This window comes from Hippopotamus amphibius, chromosome 13, assembly GCF_030028045.1.
Source record: "Hippopotamus amphibius kiboko isolate mHipAmp2 chromosome 13, mHipAmp2.hap2, whole genome shotgun sequence".
Taxonomy (NCBI): Eukaryota; Metazoa; Chordata; class Mammalia; order Artiodactyla; family Hippopotamidae; genus Hippopotamus; species Hippopotamus amphibius.
This window is the reverse complement of record NC_080198.1, coordinates 70311552-70333446: the sequence shown is the minus strand read 5'-3', so window position 1 is coordinate 70333446 and position 21895 is coordinate 70311552.

The window sequence follows — 21895 nt, the reverse complement described above, 5'->3', positions numbered from 1 at the left end:
TCATGTGATGATTGACATGTATGTTCCTATTACCATTTTGTTCATTGTTTTGGGTTTGTTTTTGTAGATCTGTTCCTTCTCTTGTATTTCCTGCTTCGAAAAGTTCCTTTAGCAATTGTTGTAAGGCTGGTTTGGTGGTGCTGAATTCTCTTAGCTGTTGCCTGTCTGTAAAGCTTTTGATTTCTCCATGGAATCTGAATGAGATTCTTGCTGGGTAGAGTATGCTTGCCTGTAGGTTTTTCTCTCTCAGGACTTTCAATATATCCTGCCACTCCCTTCTGGCCTGCAGAGTTTCTGCAGAAACATAAGCTGTTATCCTTTTGCGTTATTTGTTGCTTTTCTCTTGCTGCTTTTAATATGTTTTCTTTGTGTTTAATTTTCATTAGTTTGGTTAATATGTGCCTCAGTGTATTTCTCCTTGGGTTTATTCTAGATGGGACTCTCTGCACTTCTTGGACTTGATGAATTATTTCCTTTCCCATGTTGGGGAAGTTTTCCACTATAACCTCTTCAAATATTTTCTCAGACCCTTTCATTGTTTTTCTTCTGGGATGCCTATGATTCGAATGTTGGTGGGCTTAATGTTGTCACCAAGGTCTCTGAGACTGTCTTCCATTCTTTTTATTCTTTTTTCTTTTTCCTGCTCTGTGGCAGTTATTTCCCCCATTCTATCTTCCAACTCACTTGTTCATTCTTCTGCCTCAGTTATTCTGCTGTTTGTAGCATCTAGAGTATTTGTAATTTCGGTTATTTTGTTATCTATTACTGTTTGTTTGTTCTTTAGTTCTTCTGAGTCCTTATTAACTGTTTCTTGTATTTTCTCTATTTTGTTATCGAGATTTTGGATCATCTTTACTATCATTACTCTGAATGCTTTTTCAGGCAATTTTCCTATTTCCTCTTCATTTATTTGGTCTTGTGTATTTTCACCTTGTTCCTTCATCTGTGACGTATTTTTTTGTCATCTCATTTTTCCCCCACTTTGGATGGGTGGGATTGTGTTCCTCTCCCACTGGGTGTTTGGTCTGAGGTTTCAAGCACTGGAGTTTGTAGGCTGTTGAGTATAGCTGGGTCTTCGTGTTGAGTTGAGAACCTCTGGGAGACCTCACTCAGATGAATATTCCCTGCGAACTGGGTTTCCCTGCTAGTCCAATGTTTTGGACTCAGAGCTCCCACCTCAGGAGCTCAGACCTGACCCTGGGCTTGTGAATCAAGATCCCACAAGCCATGTGGAGCAGGAAAATGAAAACAATTTAAAAAAAAGGTAGGAGAAGAGCAGAGCAATAGCAAGATAAAAAATACGGTAATAGGAAACTAACAGATGTGTTAGAAAAATTTAAAAAACAATGGAGCAACAGCTGGAAGGTAAAACAACTGCAATCGCCTAAGTGAGGAGGTGGAAAGAAAAAAAAAGAAAACAAAAAGCCAGAAAAGGCCTTGGCTGTGGGGGTGGGTCTTAGACAAGGGATGGCGGGGTGGGGGGGGGGTGATTTTAGCAGTGGGCAGGGCCTACACTGCGAAAAGGCCTTGGGGGTGGTGGGGAATGGGGCTTAGGCCCAATGAGGCAGAGGGGCCCAGGAATGCCTCTGGTCCTGCGGGCAAAGGACCAGGTCAAGGTACCCAGTGAGCTCCCTGGGCCCGAGTTGGTGGGAGAAATGCTAGGCACCTCCCCTAGTTCTCCAATCTTGGAGGGTCGCTCCCCCTTGGTTTCTCTTCTTCCTCACCCCCTCTCTTCTATTCCCCCAGGACCCTCACAGCTGCAGGGGGCACTGAAAGGCAGGAGACCAGACTCTGATGCCCAACAGGCTTCTCAGGGCCAACTGGGCTAGGGTAACGCCTGCGGCACTTCCCCAGATCTCCCAGTCTCCTAAGGTTCCTGTCTGCCTCTCTTCCTCTCCCCCACCCCCCACTCTCCTAGGTCCCAAGCAGCTGGAGGGGGCCTGGAGTGTGAAAGCCCAGGTCTGTGAGCCTAGCAGGCTTCCCAGAGCTAGTAGGCAGGGGAAATACCTTCTCCGCCTCCCTTGATCCTCCAATCCCAGAAGGCCCCCTCCCCTGCCTGCCTCTGCTCTTCTTCCCTGCTTTCCTTCTACACCCCTAGGACCAGTGAGACCAAGAGGGGCCCCTGGAGGACTGAAGACCAGGCCTGGGGGCACAACAGGCCTCCCGGTGCCAAGTGGGTAGGGAGATTTCCCGCAGTGTCTACCCCTGAACCTCTGGTCCTGCAAGGTCCCCCCCGCCACTGCTGTCTGCCTCTCTTCCTCTTCTCCTCTCCTACCTCGCTCCCAGGCTTGTATGACCCACTCAGCCAGAGAGACCGAGGGACCAGACTCAGGAGCCCAGCAGGCTTCTTGGGCCAGTGGGCAGCGGAAATGCCTTCCACTCCTCCCCTGATCCTCTGATCCCAGAGCATCCCTCCCCTCTTCTGTCGCTCTTCTTTTCCCCCCACCGCTTCCCTCCTGTACTTCTAGGATCAACGGCCTGGAGGAGCCTTGGAAGGTGGAGGACCCGCCCAGAAGAAATACCCAGCGGTGCCTCCCCTATTCTTCTGACCTGGAGAGATCCCTTCCCACCCCCACTGTCTGCCTCGCCACCCCCCCACACCCCCAGGATCCTCGTGCAGGAGGGGGGCCTGGAGAGTAAAGGACCAAGCCTGGGAGCCCAGGTGGCCTCCCTGGCCAAGAGGGCAGGCAAAGTGCCCTCTCGCCTCCCCATCCCCCAATCTCAAGGCCCCCACCCCACCTGTCCACCTCTCCACCTCCTCACTCCTCCTCCCTCCTTCACACACCCCCAGGACCCAGGCAGCCCAGCGGGGACCTTGGAGGGTGGATGACCCTGCTGGGTGGCCCAGCAGGCCCTTCAGCTGGGGAGCTCAGCAGGCCTCCTGGCCTCCTGGGTGGGAGAAACCCAGTTGCAGTTTCCTGATCTCCCCAGCCCTCAACGGTCCCTCCAGACCTCCCCCAGCCACCCCCCAGGGGCGCTGGTCCAGTGTGGCTTCCCCTTCCCCACCCCCCTGACTTGCCCCAGGTCCTACCTGGTTGCTGCGGGGTTCCCACAGTCTGCTTGGGTCTCAGGTCCCCCGCTGGCATCTGGCAACTGATCTATTTGTGGGGAGATGTGATCTCTGCGTCTTCCCAGGCTGTCATCTTGACTCCGCCCCCTTCATTAATATGTAAATAAAATATTAATTAACATTATATCATTATGAACTCAGGATCAATGAACAAGTGTAGGATTAGGACTTCCTTTATACTTTTACAACATTCCTTGAGGCCTTTAGATTTCCTCCTTTGATTTCCCTACCCCTTGTCTTCCCACTCTATTACAGGAGATTGAATACGGTTCCCTGTGTTATACAGTAAGACCTTGTTGTTTATCTATTTCATATATAGTAGTTTGTATCTGCTAATCCCAAACTCCTAATTTATCTCTTCCCCACCCACTTTCCTCTTTGCTAACCACAAATTTGTTTTCTATGTCTATGAGTCTGTCTCTGTTTTGTAAATAGGTTCATTTGTATCCTATTTTAGATGCCACACGTAAGTAACATCATATGGTGTTTGTCTTCCTCTTCCTGACTTATTTCCCTTAGTATGATAATCTCCAGGTCCATCCATGTTGCTTCCAATGGCATTATTTCATTCTTTATCATGGCCGTAAGTATTCTATTGTATACATGTAGCAGATCTTTATGTGCTCCTCTGTAGATGGACATTAGGTTGCTCGCATGTCTTGGCTACTGTAGATAGTGCTGCTGTGAACATTGGGGTGCGTGTATCTTTTCAAATTGCAGTTTTTTCTGGATAGAGGCCCCAGACTGGGATTGCTGGGTCACATGGCAACTCTATTTTGAGGTTTTTTAAGAAACCTCCATACTGTTTTCTAAAATAGCTGCACCAATTTACATTCCTACCTCCAGTGTAGGAGGGTTCCCTTTTCTCCAGGCCCTCTCCAGCATTTCTTATTTGTAGCCTTTTTCTCTTTTTTTTTAAACCTTGAAGATCACCGTTTTTAAAATTTATTTATTTATTTATTTATTTATTTATTTATTTATTTATTTATTAGCTGCATTGGGTCTTTGTTGCTGGGCCCGGGCTTTCTCTAGTTGTGATGAGCAGGGGCTGCTCTTCGTTGTGGTGCGCAGGCTTCTCAGTGCAGTGGCTTCTCTTGCTGCGGAGCTCAGGCTCTAGGCTGGCAGGCTTCAGTAGTTGCAGGGTGCGGACTCAGTAGTTGGGGCGCACGGGCTCAGTTGCTCTGCGGCATGTAGGATCTTCCCGGACCAGGGATTGAACCCGTGTCCCCTGCATTGGCAGGTGGGTTCTTAACCACTGCACCACCAGGGAAGCCCTGTCGACTTTTTAATCATGGCCATTCTGACTGTTGTGAGGTGCTACCTCATTGTATTTTTGATTTGCATTTCTCTAATAATTAGTGATATTGAGCATCTTTTCATGTGCCTGTTGGCCATCTGAATATCTCCTTTGGAGAAATGTCTATTTAGGTACATGGACACATCTTTATCATCCACAGTTCATAGTTCACATGAGGGGTTATTCCTGGTATTACACATTCTGTGTGTTTAGATGAATATATAATGATATGTATCCACCATTGTAGTATCATACAGGGTGTTTTCACTACCCTAAAAACCCTCTGTGTTCTGCCTCCCTGCAATACTGTCAACGACTGATTTTTTTATGTCTCCATGGTTTTGCCTTTTCCAGAATTCAGGTGGTTGGGAGGGATCATCCAGTGTGCAGGCAGCCCTTTCAGACTGGCTTCTTTCACTTAGTAGTATGTGTTTAAGTTTCTTCCATGTCTTTTCATGAATTGGTAACTCATTTTTAGCACTGAATAATATTCCATTGTCTGTTTATACCACAGTGTATTTATCCATTCACTTTCTAAAGGACATCTTGAATGCGTCCAAGTTTTGGCAGTTATAAATAAAGTTCCCATAAGTTTCCATGTTCAGGTTTTCATGTGGACATAGATGTCAGCATTTGAGTACATGCCAAGAACAGTGATTCCTGGATTGTGTGAGATGAGTATGTTTAGTTTTGTAGGAAACTGCCAGACTGTCTTCCAAAGTGGCTGCATCATTTTGCATTCCCACTAGTAGTGTATGAATTTGTGTTGCTTTGCATCCTCTCCAGTATTTGCTGTTGTCAGTGTTTTGGATTTTGGCCATCCTAAAAGGTGTGTGGTGGTATCTCATTGTTGTAATTCTCAATTCCTGGGACTTCCCTGGTGGCACAGTGGTTAAGAGTCTGCCTGCCAATGCAAGGGACATGGGTTTGATCCCTGGTCCAGGAAGATCCCACATGCCACAGGGCAACTAAGCCCATGTGCCACAACCACTGAGCCTGCACTCTAGAGCCCGCCAGCCACAACTACTGAGCCCATGTGCCGCAAGTACTGAAGCACCTAGGGCCAGTGCTCAGCAACAAGAGAAGCCACTGAAATAAGAAGCCTGTGCACCACAACAAAGAGTAGCCCACCCTTGCTACAGCTAGAGAAAGCCCTCGCAGCAACGAAGACCCAATGCAGCCAAGAACAAATAAATAAATAAATTTATAAAAAAATCTCAATTCCCTAATGACATGTGATATTGAACACCTTTTCATATGTTTCCTTGCCGTGTGTATATCTTCTTTAGTGAGGTGTCTGTTAAGACCTTTTGCCCATTTTTAAAAATTAGACTCTCCATTTTCTTATTGCTGTTTTAAGAATTCTTTGTAAATGTTGAATGAGAGTCCTTTATCAGATCTGCCTTTTGCAGATATTTTCTCGTAACCTGTGGCTTGTCTTTCCCTTCTCTTGACATTGTCTTTTGCAGAGCAGAAGTTTTGAATTGTCATGAAGTCCAGTTTACCAATTATTTCTTTCCTGGATTGTACTTTGGTGTTGTATTTAAAATATCCTCATCATACTTGTCACCTAGATTTTCTTCTGTGTTATCTTCTGGGAGTTCTGTGGTTTTGCATTTTAGTGTGAACCATTTGAGTTAATGTTTGTGGAAGGTGTAAAGTCTGTGTCTAGATTCATTTTTTTTTCGCGTGTGGATGTCCAATTATTCCAGCATCATTTGTTGAAAAGACTATCCTTGTTCTACTGTCCTTTGCTGCCTTTGTCAAAGATTAATTGTCTATGTTTGTGTAAGTATTTCTAGGCTCTGTATTCTGTTTCATACATTTATTTTGTTATTCTTTTATGAATATCATCCTGTCTTGATCACTGCAGCTTTATAGTAAGTATTGAAGTCAGGTGGAGTCAGTCCTCAGACTTGCTTTTCTTTACTTAAAAGTCTGTTCCTAGTTGCTCCAAACCTGTACAACTCCTTTATTTCAGTGGGTTCATGCATGTCTATGTTTTAATCCTTCCTGCTCTTACGAAGCCTATCCTGACCACCTTATCAGTCACTTCACTTTCTTTGTTTATTTAATAATTTATATTGAAATTTGTAGCTAGTCATCTTTTCTTTTTTGTTTTTAAACTTTATTTATGTATTTATTATTTTTGGGGGTACACCAAGTTCAATCATCTTTTTTTATACACATATCCCCGTATTCCCTCCCTCCCTTGACTCCCCCCCAACCCTCCCTCGAGTCCCCCCCACCCTCCCTGTCCCAGTCCTCTAAGGCATCTTCCATCCTCGAGTTGAACTCCCTTTGTTATACAACAGCTTCCCACTGGTTATCTACTTTACACTTGGTAATATATATATGTCTGTGCTACTCTCTTGCTTCGTCTCAGCTTCCCCTTCACCTCCCGGCCCCTCCCAAGCCTCGAGTTCTCCAGTCCATTCTCTGCACCTGCGTCCTTGTTCTTGTCCCTGAGATCATCAGTACCATTTTTAGATTCCGTATATGTGAGTTAGCATACAATATCTGTCTTTCTCTTTCGGACTGACTTCACTCTGTATGACAGACTCTAGGTCTATCCACCTCATTACATAGAGCTCCATCTCATCCCTTTTTATAGCTGAGTAATCTTCCATTGTATATATATGCCACATCTTCTTTATCCATTCATTTGTTGATGGGCATTTAGGTTGCTTCCATGTCCTGGCTATTGTAAATAGTGCTGCAATAAACATTATGGTACATGTTTCTTTTGGGATTATGGTTTTCTTTGGGTATATGCTCAGTAGTGGGATTACTGGATCATATGGTCGTTCTAGTTGTAGTTTTTTAAGGAACCTCCGAATTGCTTTCCATAGTGGTTGTACCAACTTACAATCCCACCAATAGTGCAGGAGAGTTCCCTTTTCTCCACACCCTCTCCAACATTTGTTGTTTCCAGATTTTGTGATGATGGCCATTCTGATCGGCGTGAGGTGACACCTCATTGTGGCTTTGACTTGCATTTCTCTAATGATTAGTGATGTTGAGCATCTTTTCATGTGTTTGTTGGCCATCTGTTTGTCTTCTTTGGAGAAATGTCTATTTAGGTCTTCCGCCCATTTGTGGATTGGGTTATTTGCTTTTTTGGTACTAAGCTGCATGAGCTGCTTGTATATTTTGGAGGTTAATCCTTTGTCCGTTGTTTCATAGGCAACTATTTTTTCCCATTCTGAGGGTTGCCTTTTAGTCTTGTTTATGGTTTCTTTCGCTGTGCAAAAGCTTTTAAGTTTTATGAGGTCCCATTTGTTTATTCTTGATTTTATTTCCATGATTCTAGGAGGTGGGTCAGAAAGGACCTTGCTTTGATGGATGTCATAGAGTGTTCTGCCTATGTTTTCCTCGAGGAGTTTGATAGTGTCTGGCCTTCCATGTAGGTCTTTAATCCATTTGGAGTTTCTTTTTGTGTATGGTGTTAGGAAGTGTTCTAAGTTCATTCTTTTACATGTTGCTGTCCAATTTTCCCAGCACCACTTATTGAAGAGGCTGTCTTTTTTCCATTGTATATTCGTGCCTCCTTTGTCAAAGATAAGCTGCCCATATATGCTTGCGTTTACCTCTGAGTTCTTTATTCTGTTCTATTGATCTCACTTTCTATTTTTGTGCCAGTACCATACTGTCTTGATCATGGTGGCCTTGTAGTATAGTTTGAAGTCAGGAAGCCTAATTCCACCAACTCCGTCTTTCCTTCTCAAGATTGCTTTGGCTATTCGGGGTCTTTTGTGTTTCCCTACAAATCGTAAGATTTCTTGTTCTAGTTCTGTGAAAAATGCCGTTGGTAATTTGATCGGGATTGCGTTGAATCTGCAAATTGTTTTGGGTAAGAGAGTCATTTTCACAATATTGATTCTTCCAATCCAAGAACATGGTATGTCCCTCCATCTGTTTGTGTCATCTCTGATTTCTTTTATCAGTGTCTTAAAGTTTTCTGCATACAGATCTTTTGCCTCCTTAGGCAGATTTACTCCTAGGTATTTTCTTCTTTTGGTTGCAATGGTAAATGGGAGAGTTTCCTTAATTTCTCTTTCTGCTCTTTCGTTGTTAGTGTATAGGAATGCAAGAGATTTCTGTGCATTCATTTTGTATCCTGCTACTTTACTAAATTCATCTATCAGTGCTAGCAGTTTTCTGGTAGCATCTTTAGGGTTTTCTATATATAATATCATGTCATCTGCAAAGAGTGACAATTTGACTTCTTCTTTTCCAATTTGGATTCCTTTTATTTCTTTGTCTTCTCTGATTGCTGTGGCTCAAACTTCTAAAACTATGTGGAATCTTCTCCCTTTTTTTCCTGATGAGTCTGGCTAATGGTTTATCAATTTTGTTATCTTCTCAAAGAACCAGCTTTTAGTTTTATTGATCTTTGATGTTGTTTCCTTCATTTCTTTTGCATTTATTTCTGATATGATCTTTCTGATTTCTTTCCTTCTGCTCACTTTGGGGTTTTTTTGTTCTTTCTGTAATTGTTTTAGGTGTTAAGGTTAGGTTGTTTATTTGATATTTTTCTTGTTTCTTGAGCTAGGACTGTATTGCTATCAACTTCCCTCTTAGAACTGCTTTTGCTGCATCCCATAGATTTTGGGTTGTTGTGTTTTCATTGTCATTTGTTTCTAGGTATTTTTTGATTTCCTCTTTGATTTCTTGAGTGATTTCTTGGTTGTTTAATAGCATATTGTTTAGTCGCCATGTGTTTGTATTTTTTCCAGTTTTTTTCCAGTAATTGATATGTAGTCTCATGTCACTGTGGTCAGAGAAAATGCTTGATACGATTTCAATTTTTTTGAATTTACTGAGGCTTGATTTGTGACCCAAGATGTGATCTCTCCTAGAAAATTTTCCATGTGCACTTGAGAAGAAAGTGTATTCTGTCGTTTTGGGATGGAATGTCCTATAAATATTCATTAAGTCGAGATGGCCTAATGTGTCATGTAAAGGTTGCATGTCCTTATTTATTTTCTGCTTGGATGATCTGTCCATTGATGTAAGTGGGGTGTTCAAGTCTCGTCCTATTATTCTGTTACTGTCGATTTCCCCTTTTATGGCTGTTAGCATTTGCCTTATGTATTGAGGTGCTCCTATGTTGGGTGCATAGATATTTACAGTTGTTCTATGTTCTTCTTGGGTGGATCCCTTGATCATTCTGTAGTGTCCTTCCTTGTCTCTTGTAATAGTCTTTACTTTAAAGTCCAATGTGTCTGATATGAGTATTGCTACTCCAGCTTTCTTTTGACTTCCATTTGCATGGAATATCTTTTTCCATCCCTTTACTTTCAGTCTATATATGTCCCTTGGTCTGAAGTGGGTTTCTTGTAGGCAGCATATGTAAGGGTCTTGTTTTTGTATCCATTCAGCCAGTTTATGTCTTTTGGTTGGAGCATTTAATCCATGTACAATTCATGTGATGATTGACATGTATGTTCCTATTACCATTTTGTTCATTGTTTTGGGTTTGTTTTTGTAGATCTGTTCCTTCTCTTGTATTTCCTGCTTCGAAAAGTTCCTTTAGCAATTGTTGTAAGGCTGGTTTGGTGGTGCTGAATTCTCTTAGCTGTTGCCTGTCTGTAAAGCTTTTGATTTCTCCATGGAATCTGAATGAGATTCTTGCTGGGTAGAGTATGCTTGCCTGTAGGTTTTTCTCTCTCAGGACTTTCAATATATCCTTCCACTCCCTTCTGGCCTGCAGAGTTTCTGCAGAAACATAAGCTGTTATCCTTTTGCGTTATTTGTTGCTTTTCTCTTGCTGCTTTTAATATGTTTTCTTTGTGTTTAATTTTCATTACTTTGGTTAATATGTGCCTCAGTGTATTTCTCCTTGGGTTTATTCTAGATGGGACTCTCTGCACTTCTTGGACTTGATGAATTATTTCCTTTCCCATGTTGGGGAAGTTTTCCACTATAACCTCTTCAAATATTTTCTCAGACCCTTTCGTTGTTTTTCTTCTGGGATGCCTATGATTTGAATGTTGGTGGGCTTAATGTTGTCACCAAGGTCTCTGAGACTGTCTTCCATTCTTTTTATTCTTTTTTCTTTTTCCTGCTCTGTGGCAGTTATTTCCCCCATTCTATCTTCCAACTCACTTGTTCATTCTTCTGCCTCAGTTATTCTGCTGTTTGTAGCAACTAGAGTATTTGTAATTTCGGTTATTTTGTTATCTATTACTGTTTGTTTGTTCTTTAGTTCTTCTGAGTCCTTATTAACTGTTTCTTGGATTTTCTCTATTTTGTTATCGAGATTTTGGATCATCTTTACTATCATTACTCTGAATGCTTTTTCAGGCAATTTTCCTATTTCCTCTTCATTTATTTGGTCTTGTGTATTTTCACCTTGTTCCTTCATCTGTGACGTATTTTTTTGTCATCTCATTTTTCCCCCACTTTGGATGGGTGGGATTGTGTTCCTCTCCCACTGGGTGTTTGGTCTGAGGTTTCAAGCACTGGAGTTTGTAGGCTGTTGAGTATAGCTGGGTCTTCGTGTTGAGTTGAGAACCTCTGGGAGACCTCACTCAGATGAATATTCCCTGCGAACTGGGTTTCCCTGCTAGTCCAATGTTTTGGACTCAGAGCTCCCACCTCAGGAGCTCAGACCTGACCCTGGGCTTGTGAATCAAGATCCCACAAGCCATGTGGAGCAGGAAAATGAAAACAATTTAAAAAAAAGGTAGGAGAAGAGCAGAGCAATAGCAAGATAAAAAATACGGTAATAGGAAACTAACAGATGTGTTAGAAAAATTTAAAAAACAATGGAGCAACAGCTGGAAGGTAAAACAACTGCAATCGCCTAAGTGAGGAGGTGGAAAGAAAAAAAAAGAAAACAAAAAGCCAGAAAAGGCCTTGGCTGTGGGGGTGGGTCTTAGACAAGGGATGGCGGGGTGGGGGGGGGTGATTTTAGCAGTGGGCAGGGCCTACACTGCGAAAAGGCCTTGGGGGTGGTGGGGAATGGGGCTTAGGCCCAATGAGGCAGAGGGGCCCAGGAATGCCTCTGGTCCTGCGGGCAAAGGACCAGGTCAAGGTACCCAGTGAGCTCCCTGGGCCCGAGTTGGTGGGAGAAATGCTAGGCACCTCCCCTAGTTCTCCAATCTTGGAGGGTCGCTCCCCCTTGGTTTCTCTTCTTCCTCACCCCCTCTCTTCTATTCCCCCAGGACCCTCACAGCTGCAGGGGGCACTGAAAGGCAGGAGACCAGACTCTGATGCCCAACAGGCTTCTCAGGGCCAACTGGGCTAGGGTAACGCCTGCGGCACTTCCCCAGATCTCCCAGTCTCCTAAGGTTCCTGTCTGCCTCTCTTCCTCTCCCCCACCCCCCACTCTCCTAGGTCCCAAGCAGCTGGAGGGGGCCTGGAGTGTGAAAGCCCAGGTCTGTGAGCCTAGCAGGCTTCCCAGAGCTAGTAGGCAGGGGAAATACCTTCTCCGCCTCCCTTGATCCTCCAATCCCAGAAGGCCCCCTCCCCTGCCTGCCTCTGCTCTTCTTCCCTGCTTTCCTTCTACACCCCTAGGACCAGTGAGACCAAGAGGGGCCCCTGGAGGACTGAAGACCAGGCCTGGGGGCACAACAGGCCTCCCGGTGCCAAGTGGGTAGGGAGATTTCCCGCAGTGTCTACCCCTGAACCTCTGGTCCTTCAAGGTCCCCCCCGCCACTGCTGTCTGCCTCTCTTCCTCTTCTCCTCTCCTACCTCGCTCCCAGGCTTGTATGACCCACTCAGCCAGAGAGACCGAGGGACCAGACTCAGGAGCCCAGCAGGCTTCTTGGGCCAGTGGGCAGCGGAAATGCCTTCCACTCCTCCCCTGATCCTCTGATCCCAGAGCATCCCTCCCCTCTTCTGTCGCTCTTCTTTTCCCCCCACCGCTTCCCTCCTGTACTTCTAGGATCAACGGCCTGGAGGAGCCTTGGAAGGTGGAGGACCCGCCCAGAAGAAATACCCAGCGGTGCCTCCCCTATTCTTCTGACCTGGAGAGATCCCTTCCCACCCCCACTGTCTGCCTCGCCACCCCCCCACACCCCCAGGATCCTCGTGCAGGAGGGGGGCCTGGAGAGTAAAGGACCAAGCCTGGGAGCCCAGGTGGCCTCCCTGGCCAAGAGGGCAGGCAAAGTGCCCTCTCGCCTCCCCATCCCCCAATCTCAAGGCCCCCACCCCACCTGTCCACCTCTCCACCTCCTCACTCCTCCTCCCTCCTTCACACACCCCCAGGACCCAGGCAGCCCAGCGGGGACCTTGGAGGGTGGATGACCCTGCTGGGTGGCCCAGCAGGCCCTTCAGCTGGGGAGCTCAGCAGGCCTCCTGGCCTCCTGGGTGGGAGAAACCCAGTTGCAGTTTCCTGATCTCCCCAGCCCTCAACAGTCCCTCCAGACCTCCCCCAGCCACCCCCCAGGGGCGCTGGTCCAGTGTGGCTTCCCCTTCCCCACCCCCCTGACTTGCCCCAGGTCCTACCTGGTTGCTGCGGGGTTCCCGCAGTCTGCTTGGGTCTCAGGTCCCCCGCTGGCATCTGGCAACTGATCTATTTGTGGGGAGATGTGATCTCTGCGTCTTCCCAGGCTGTCATCTTGACTCCGCCCCCTTCATTAATATGTAAATAAAATATTAATTAACATTATATCATTATGAACTCAGGATCAATGAACAAGTGTAGGATTAGGACTTCCTTTATACTTTTACAACATTCCTTGAGGCCTTTAGATTTCCTCCTTTGATTTCCCTACCCCTTGTCTTCCCACTCTATTACAGGAGATTGAATATGGTTCCCTGTGTTATACAGTAAGACCTTGTTGTTTATCTATTTCATATATAGTAGTTTGTATCTGCTAATCCCAAACTCCTAATTTATCTCTTCCCCACCCACTTTCCTCTTTGCTAACCACAAATTTGTTTTCTATGTCTATGAGTCTGTCTCTGTTTTGTAAATAGGTTCATTTGTATCCTATTTTAGATGCCACACGTAAGTAACGTCATATGGTGTTTATCTTCCTCTTCCTGACTTATTTCCCTTAGTATGATAATCTCCAGGTCCATCCATGTTGCTTCCAATGGCATTATTTCATTCTTTATCATGGCCCCGTAAGTATTCTATTGTATACATGTAGCAGATCTTTATGTGCTCCTCTGTAGATGGACATTAGGTTGCTCGCATGTCTTGGCTACTGTAGATAGTGCTGCTGTGAACATTGGGGTGCGTGTATCTTTTCAAATTGCAGTTTTTTCTGGATAGAGGCCCCAGACTGGGATTGCTGGGTCACATGGCAACTCTATTTTGAGTTTTTTTAAGAAACCTCCATACTGTTTTCTAAAATAGCTGCACCAATTTACATTCCTACCTCCAGTGTAGGAGGGTTCCCTTTTCTCCAGGCCCTCTCCAGCATTTCTTATTTGTAGCCTTTTTCTCTTTTTTTTTAAACCTTGAAGATCACCATTTTTAAAATTTATTTATTTATTTATTTATTTATTTATTTACTTATTTATTTATTGGCTGCATTGGGTCTTTGTTGCTGGGCCTGGGCTTTCTCTAGTTGTGATGAGCAGGGGCTGCTCTTCGTTGTGGTGCGCAGGCTTCTCAGTGCAGTGGCTTCTCTTGCTGCAGAGCTCAGGCTCTAGGCTGGCAGGCTTCAGTAGTTGCAGGGTGCGGACTCAGTAGTTGGGGCGCACGGGCTCAGTTGCTCTGCGGCATGTAGGATCTTCCCGGACCAGGGATTGAACCCTTGTCCCCTGCATTGGCAGGTGGGTTCTTAACCACTGCGCCACCAGGGAAGCCCTGTCGACTTTTTAATCATGGCCATTTTGACTGTTGTGAGGTGCTACCTCATTGTATTTTTGATTGGCATTTCTCTAATAATTAGTGATATTGAGCATCTTTTCATGTGCCTGTTGGCCATCCGAATATCTCCTTTGGAGAAATGTCTATTTAGGTACATGGACACATCTTTATCCTCCAGAGTTCATAGTTCACATGAGGGGTTATTCCTGGTATTACACATTCTGTGTGTTTAGATGAATATATAATGATATGTATCCACCATTGTAGTATCATACAGGGTGTTTTCACTACCCTAAAAACCCTCTGTGTTCTGCCTCCCTGCAATACTGTCAACGACTGACTTTTTTATGTCTCCATGGTTTTGCCTTTTCCAGAATTCAGGTGGTTGGGAGGGATCATCCAGTGTGCAGGCCGCCCTTTCAGACTGGCTTCTTTCACTTAGTAGTATGTGTTTAAGTTTCTTCCATGTCTTTTCATGAATTGGTAACTCATTTTTAGCACTGAATAATATTCCATTGTCTGTTTATACCACAGTGTATTTATCCATTCACTTTCTAAAGGACATCTTGAATGCGTCCAAGTTTTGGCAGTTATAAATAAAGTTCCCGTAAGTTTCCGTGTTCAGGTTTTCATGTGGACATAGATGTCAGCATTTGAGTACATGCCAAGAACAGTGATTCCTGGATTGTGTGAGATGAGTATTTTTAGTTTTGTAGGAAACAGCCAGACTGTCTTCCAAAGTGGCTGCATCATTTTGCATTCCCACTAGTAGTGTATGAATTTGCGTTGCTTTGCATCCTCTCCAGTATTTGCTGTTGTCAGTGTTTTGGATTTTGGCCATCCTAAAAGGTGTGTGGTGGTATCTCATTGTTGTAATTCTCAATTCCTGGGACTTCCCTGGTGGCACAGTGGTTAAGAGTCTGCCTGCCAATGCAAGGGACATGGGTTTGATCCCTGGTCCAGGAAGATCCCACATGCCACGGGGCAACTAAGCCCATGTGCCACAACCACTGAGCCTGCACTCTAGAGCCCGCCAGCCACAACTACTGAGCCCATGTGCCGCAAGTACTGAAGCACCTAGGGCCAGTGCTCAGCAACAAGAGAAGCCACTGAAATAAGAAGCCTGTGCACCACAACAAAGAGTAGCCCACCCTTGCTACAGCTAGAGAAAGCCCTCGCAGCAACGAAGACCCAATGCAGCCAAGAACAAATAAATAAATAAATTTATAAAAAAATCTCAATTCCCTAATGACATGTGATATTGAACACCTTTTCATATGTTTCCTTGCCGTGTGTATATCTTCTTTAGTGAGGTGTCTGTTAAGACCTTTTGCCCATTTTTAAAAATTAGACTCTCCATTTTCTTATTGCTGTTTTAAGAATTCTTTGTAAATGTTGAATGAGAGTCCTTTATCAGATCTGCCTTTTGCAGATATTTTCTCGTAACCTGTGGCTTGTCTTTCCTTTCTCTTGACATTGTCTTTTGCAGAGCAGAAGTTTTGAATTGTCATGAAGTCCAGTTTACCAATTATTTCTTTCCTGGATTGTACTTTGGTGTTGTATTTAAAATATCCTCATCATACTTGTCACCTAGGTTTTCTTCTGTGTTATCTTCTGGGAGTTCTGTGGTTTTGCATTTTAGTGTGATCCATTTGAGTTACTGTTTGTGGAAGGTGTAAAGTCTGTGTCTAGATTCATTTTTTTTTTCGCGTGTGGATGTCCAATTATTCCAGCATCATTTGTTGAAAAGACTATCCTTGTTCTACTGTCCTTTGCTGCCTTTGTCAAAGATTAATTGTCTATGTTTGTGTAAGTATTTCTAGGATCTGTATTCTGTTTCATACATTTATTTTGTTATTCTTTTATGAATATCATCCTGTCTTGATCACTGCAGCTTTATAGTAAGTTTTGAAGTCAGGTGGAGTCAGTCCTCAGACTTGCTTTTCTTTACTTAAAAGTCTGTTCCTAGTTGCTCCAAACCTGTACAACTCCTTTATTTCAGTGGGTTCATGCATGTCTATGTTTTAATCCTTCCTGCTCTTATGAAGCCTATCCTGACCACCTTATCAGTCACTTCACTTTCTTTGTTTATTTAATAATTTATATTGAAATTTGTAGCTAGTCATCTTTTCTTTTTTGTTTTTAAATTTTATTTATGTATTTATTATTTTTGGGGGGTACACCAAGTTCAATCATCTGTTTTTATACACATATCCCCGTATTCCCTCCCTCCCTTGACTCCCCCCCCACCCTCCCTCGAGTCCCCCCCACCCTCCCTGTCCCAGTCCTCTAAGGCATCTTCCATCCTCGAGTTGAACTCCCTTTGTTATACAACAGCTTCCCACTGGTTATCTACTTTACAGTTGGTAATATATATATGTCTGTGCTACTCTCTTGCTTCGTCTCAGCTTCCCCTTCACCTCCCGGCCCCTCCCAAGCCTCGAGTTCTCCAGTCCATTCTCTGCACCTGCGTCCTTGTTCTTGTCCCTGAGATCATCAGTACCATTTTTAGATTCCGTATATGTGAGTTAGCATACAATATTTGTCTTTCTCTTTCGGACTGACTTCACTCTGTATGACAGACTCTAGGTCTATCCACCTCATTACATAGAGCTCCATCTCATCCCTTTTTATAGCTGAGGAATATTCCATTGTATATATATGCCACATCTTCTTTATCCATTCATTTGTTGATGGGCATTTAGGTTGCTTCCGTGTCCAGGCTATTGTAAATAGTGCTGCAATAAACATTATGGTACATGTTTCTTTTGGGATTATGGTTTTCTTTGGGTATGTGCTCAGTAGTGGGATTACTGGACCATATGGTAGTTCTAGTTGTAGTTTTTTAAGGAACCTCCGAATTGTTTTCCATAGTGGTTGTACCAACTTACAATCCCACCAATAGTGCAGGAGAGTTCCCTTTTCTCCACACCCTCTCCAACATTTGTTGTTTCCAGATTTTGTGATGATGGCCATTCTGATCGGCGTGAGGTGACACCTCATTGTGGCTTTGACTTGCATTTCTCTAATGATTAGTGATGTTGAGCATCTTTTCATGTGTTTGTTGGCCATCTGTTTGTCTTCTTTGGAGAAATGTCTATTTAGGTCTTCCGCCCATTTGTGGATTGGGTTATTTGCTTTTTTGGTATGAAGCTGCATGAGCTGCTTGTATATTTTGGAGGTTAATCCTTTGTCCGTTGTTTCATAGGCAACTATTTTTTCCCATTCTGAGGGTTGCCTTTTAGTCTTGTTTATGGTTTCTTTCGCTGTGCAAAAGCTTTTAAGTTTTATGAGGTCCCATTTGTTTATTCTTGATTTTATTTCCATGATTCTAGAGGTGGGTCAGAAAGGACCTTGCTTTGATGGATGTCATAGAGTGTTCTGCCTATGTTTTCCTCGAGGAGTTTGATAGTGTCTGGCCTTCCATGTAGGTCTTTAATCCATTTGGAGTTTCTTTTTGTGTATGGTGTTAGGAAGTGTTCTAAGTTCATTCTTTTACATGTTGCTGTCCAATTTTCCCAGCACCACTTATTGAAGAGGCTGTCTTTTTTCCATTGTATATTCGTGCCTCCTTTGTCAAAGATAAGCTGCCCATATATGCTTGGGTTTACCTCTGAGTTCTTTATTCTGTTCTATTGATCTCACTTTCTATTTTTGTGCCAGTACCATACTGTCTTGATCATGGTGGCCTTGTAGTATAGTTTGAAGTCAGGAAGCCTAATTCCACCAACTCCGTCTTTCCTTCTCAAGATTGCTTTGGCTATTCGGGGTCTTTTGTGTTTCCCTACAAATCGTAAGATTTCTTGTTCTAGTTCTGTGAAAAATGCCGTTGGTAATTTGATCGGGATTGCATTGAATCTGCAAATTGTTTTGGGTAAGATAGTCATTTTCACAATATTGATTCTTCCAATCCAAGAACATGGTATGTCCCTCCATCTGTTTGTGTCGTCTTTGATTTCTTTTATCAGTGTCTTAAAGTTTTCTGCATACAGATCTTTTGCCTCCTTAGGCAGATTTACTCCTAGGTATTTTCTTCTTTTGGTTGCAATGGTAAATGGGAGAGTTTCCTTAATTTCTCTTTCTGCTCTTTCGTTGTTAGTGTATAGGAATGCAAGAGATTTCTGTGCATTCATTTTGTATCCTGCTACTTTACTAAATTCATCTATCAGTGCTAGCAGTTTTCTGGTAGCATCTTTAGGGTTTTCTATATATAATATCATGTCATCTGCAAAGAGTGACAATTTGACTTCTTCTTTTCCAATTTGGATTCCTTTTATTTCTTTGTCTTCTCTGATTGCTGTGGCTCAAACTTCTAAAACTATGTGGAATCTTCTCCCTTTTTTTCCTGATGAGTCTGGCTAATGGTTTATCAATTTTGTTATCTTCTCAAAGAACCAGCTTTTAGTTTTATTGATCTTTGATGTTGTTTCCTTCATTTCTTTTGCATTTATTTCTGATATGATCTTTCTGATTTCTTTCCTTCTGCTCACTTTGGGGTTTTTTCTTCTTTCTGTAATTGTTTTAGGTGTTAAGGTTAGGTTGTTTATTTGATATTTTTCTTGTTTCTTGAGCTAGGACTGTATTGCTATCAACTTCCCTCTTAGAACTACTTTTGCTGCATCCCATAGATTTTGGGTTGTTGTGTTTTCATTGTCATTTGTTTCTAGGTATTTTTTGATTTCCTCTTTGATTTCTTGAGTGATTTCTTGGTTGTTTAATAGCATATTGTTTAGTCGCCATGTGTTTGTATTTTTTCCAGTTTGTTTCCAGTAATTGATATGTAGTCTCATGTCACTGTGGTCAGAGAAAATGCTTGATACGATTTCAATTTTTTTGAATTTACTGAGGCTTGATTTGTGACCCAAGATGTGATCTCTCCTAGAAAATTTTCCATGTGCACTTGAGAAGAAAGTGTATTCTGTCGTTTTGGGATGGAATGTCCTATAAATATTCATTAAGTCGAGATGGCCTAATGTGTCATGTAAAGGTTGCATGTCCTTATTTATTTTCTGCTTGGATGATCTGTCCATTGATGTAAGTGGGGTGTTCAAGTCTCGTCCTATTATTCTGTTACTGTCGATTTCCCCTTTTATGGCTGTTAGCATTTGCCTTATGTATTGAGGTGCTCCTATGTTGGGTGCATAGATATTTACAGTTGTTCTATGTTCTTCTTGGGTGGATCCCTTGATCATTCTGTAGTGTCCTTCCTTGTCTCTTGTAATAGTCTTTACTTTAAAGTCTAATGTGTCTGATATGAGTATTGCTACTCCAGCTTTCTTTTGACTTCCATTTGCATGGAATATCTTTTTCCATCCCTTTACTTTCAGTCTATATATGTCCCTTGGTCTGAAGTGGGTTTCTTGTAGGCAGCATATGTAAGGGTCTTGTTTTGGTATCCATTCAGCCAGTTTATGTCTTTTGGTTGGAGCATTTAATCCATGTACAATTCATGTGATGATTGACATGTATGTTCCTATTACCATTTTGTTCATTGTTTTGGGTTTGTTTTTGTAGATCTGTTCCTTCTCTTGTATTTCCTGCTTCGAAAAGTTCCTTTAGCAATTGTTGTAAGGCTGGTTTGGTGGTGCTGAATTCTCTTAGCTGTTGCTTGTCTGTAAAGCTTTTGATTTCTCCATGGAATCTGAATGAGATTCTTGCTGGGTAGAGTATGCTTGCCTGTAGGTTTTTCTCTCTCAGGACTTTCAATATATCCTGCCACTCCCTTCTGGCCTGCAGAGTTTCTGCAGAAACATAAGCTGTTATCCTTTTGCGTTATTTGTTGCTTTTCTCTTGCTGCTTTTAATATGTTTTCTTTGTGTTTAATTTTCATTAGTTTGGTTAATATGTGCCTCAGTGTATTTCTCCTTGGGTTTATTCTAGATGGGACTCTCTGCACTTCTTGGACTTGATGAATTATTTCCTTTCCCATGTTGGGGCAGTTTTCCACTATAACCTCTTCAAATATTTTCTCAGACCCTTTCGTTGTTTTTCTTCTGGGATGCCTATGATTCGAATGTTGGTGGGCTTAATGTTGTCACCAAGGTCTCTGAGACTGTCTTCCATTCTTTTTATTCTTTTTTCTTTTTCCTGCTCTGTGGCAGTTATTTCCCCCATTCTATCTTCCAACTCACTTGTTCATTCTTCTGCCTCAGTTATTCTGCTGTTTGTAGCATCTAGAGTATTTGTAATTTCGGTTATTTTGTTATCTATTACTGTTTGTTTGTTCTTTAGTTCTTCTGAGTCCTTATTAACTGTTTCTTGGATTTTCTCTATTTTGTTATTGAGATTTTGGATCATCTTTACTATCATTACTCTGAATGCTTTTTCAGGCAATTTTCCTATTTCCTCTTCATTTATTTGGTCTTGTGTATTTTCACCTTGTTCCTTCATCTGTGACATATTTTTTTGTCATCTCATTTTTCCCCCACTTTGGATGGGTGGGATTGTGTTCCTCTCCCACTGGGTGTTTGGTCTGAGGTTTCAAGCACTGGAGTTTGTAGGCTGTTGAGTATAGCTGGGTCTTCGTGTTGAGTTGAGAACCTCTGGGAGACCTCAGTCAGATGAATATTCCCTGCGAACTGGGTTTCCCTGCTAGTCCAAAGTTTTGGACTCAGAGCTCCCACCTCAGGAGCTCAGACCTGACCCTGGGCTTGTGAATCAAGATCCCACAAGCCATGTGGAGCAGGAAAATGAAAACAATTTGAAAAAAAGGTAGGAGAAGAGCAGAGCAATAGCAAGATAAAAAATACGGTAATAGGAAACTAACAGATGTGTTAGAAAAATTTAAAAAACAATGGAGCAACAGCTGGAAGGTAAAACAACTGCAATCGCCTAAGTGAGGAGGTGGAAAGAAAAAAAAAGAAAACAAAAAGCCAGAAAAGGCCTTGGCTGTGGGGGTGGGTCTTAGACAAGGGATGGCGGGGCGGGGGGGGGGTGATTTCAGCAGTGGGCAGGGCCTACACTGCGAAAAGGCCTTGGGGGTGGTGGGGAATGGGGCTTAGGCCCAATGAGGCAGAGGGGCCCAGGAATGCCTCTGGTCCTGCGGGCAAAGGACCAGGTCAAGGTACCCAGTGAGCTCCCTGGGCCCGAGTTGGTGGGAGAAATGCTAGGCACCTCCCCTAGTTCTCCAATCTTGGAGGGTCGCTCCCCCTTGGTTTCTCTTCTTCCTCACCCCCTCTCTTCTATTCCCCCAGGACCCTCACAGCTGCAGGGGGCACTGAAAGGCAGGAGACCAGACTCTGATGCCCAACAGGCTTCTCAGGGCCAACTGGGCTAGGGTAACGCCTGTGGCACTTCCCCAGATCTCCCAGTCTCCTAAGGTTCCTGTCTGCCTCTCTTCCTCTCCCCCACCCCCCCACTCTCCTAGGTCCCAAGCAGCTGGAGGGGGCCTGGAGTGTGAAAGCCCAGGTCTGTGAGCCTAGCAGGCTTCCCAGAGCTAGTAGGCAGGGGAAATACCTTCTCCGCCTCCCTTGATCCTCCAATCCCAGAAGGCCCCCTCCCCTGCCTGCCTCTGCTCTTCTTCCCTGCTTTCCTTCTACACCCCTAGGACCAGTGAGACCAAGAGGGGCCCCTGGAGGACTGAAGACCAGGCCTGGGGGTACAACAGGCCTCCCGGTGCCAAGTGGGTAGGGAGATTTCCCGCAGTGTCTACCCCTGAACATCTGGTCCTGCAAGGTCCCCCCCACCACTGCTGTCTGCCTCTCTTCCTCTTCTCCTCTCCTACCTCCCTCCCAGGCTTGTACGACCCACTCAG